Below are 1,351 nucleotides of genomic sequence, written 5' to 3' on the forward strand. Positions count from 1 at the left end.
TTTCCTTTTCACCTCTTCACTTATTCACCCTTTCACTTATTCACAGAACATTCTATCACATTCTATCGTACGATTCTCTTTTCCTTTTTTTGATTTGCTATTTACTTTCGATCTCCGATTCATTTATTAAAGCTCCGCTTTAATCCCTTTATATATACTCTATCTCTTACACTTGTATTCTTTAACTTGACCTACGCAGACCAGGGCCTGCAATATACTGCTTAACTTGCACGACTCGTACATAGGTGTACGCTTTAGATCATTTGTTTCCGTCTAGTCGTTCTCATGAATGCCGAGCATAACAGTTCCCTTATGCGACAAGATTGCATCAATTTTGTACTCTTCTTTGTTATTGATGACATCTGGGGGTGGATCGTGGAAATTAGGACTGTGGACTTCTGTCTCATGATAGGACAATAATTCAGAAGCATGGAATGTGGGGTGAACTTTCCATTGTGGTGGTAGTTGAAGCATGAATGTGATAGGGGAGAGGATGGCGGTGATCAGGAAAGGGCCGTATCGCTTTGGTGTGAGTTTTCGTGAAGGTAACTGTGTGATTAGGTTCTTCCCCGATAACCAAACCTTATCTCCTATCTTCCATGGGTGATATTTCTGTCCATGAGTCTGTTCCGCCATTCGCTGCATAGCAAGGTTATGGCAGGAGAGTGCTTCTTCTCTTGATTTCTGGAGTGAGCAGAGTCTTTCTTCCGCTGCAGGGACAGTAGAGTCGGGAAGCATATGAGGGAGGGCTCTCGGTTCGTATCCCATCATCAAGAAAAATGGCGAAGCATTGCGAGAGTCATGTTTTCAATGATTATGCATGAATTCTGCCATAGGGAGATGCTCTACCCAATCTTCAGGGTGATTTCTGCAATAGATATGGAGATAGGTTTCAAGTTCCTGATTTAGACATTCAGTCTGACCATCAGTCTGGGGATGATAAGCGGTGGATGCGGCTATATCATATTTCAGAAGCTTGGCAAGGGCTTTTGAAAATTTCGATACGAATTGCGGTCCGCAATCTGAAATGACTTTCTCATGCAAGCCGAATCGGCAGTAGATGTATTTGAAAAATTTCTTGGCGACCCCTTCAGAGGAGATGGTTTTAGTGCAAGGGATAAGAATTACCCCCTTCATAAGTCCATGGTCAACCATGACCATGACAGAGTCAAAGCCAGCACACAGAGGGAGATCAGTGATAAGGTCAACTGAGACCTGGGTGAAAGGAGCCATGGCAGCAGAAGGTATCAGGACAAGGGGAGGAGTGGATGGATGGGTATCAGATTTCATCTGTTGACAGAGGGCACAACCCTCGATGTATTTACGGATATAGGTACCCATAGAGGGCCAC

This window comes from Suillus subaureus, assembly GCF_016647635.1.
Source record: "Suillus subaureus strain MN1 chromosome Unknown BJ212scaffold_169, whole genome shotgun sequence".
Lineage (NCBI taxonomy): Eukaryota > Fungi > Basidiomycota > Agaricomycetes > Boletales > Suillaceae > Suillus > Suillus subaureus.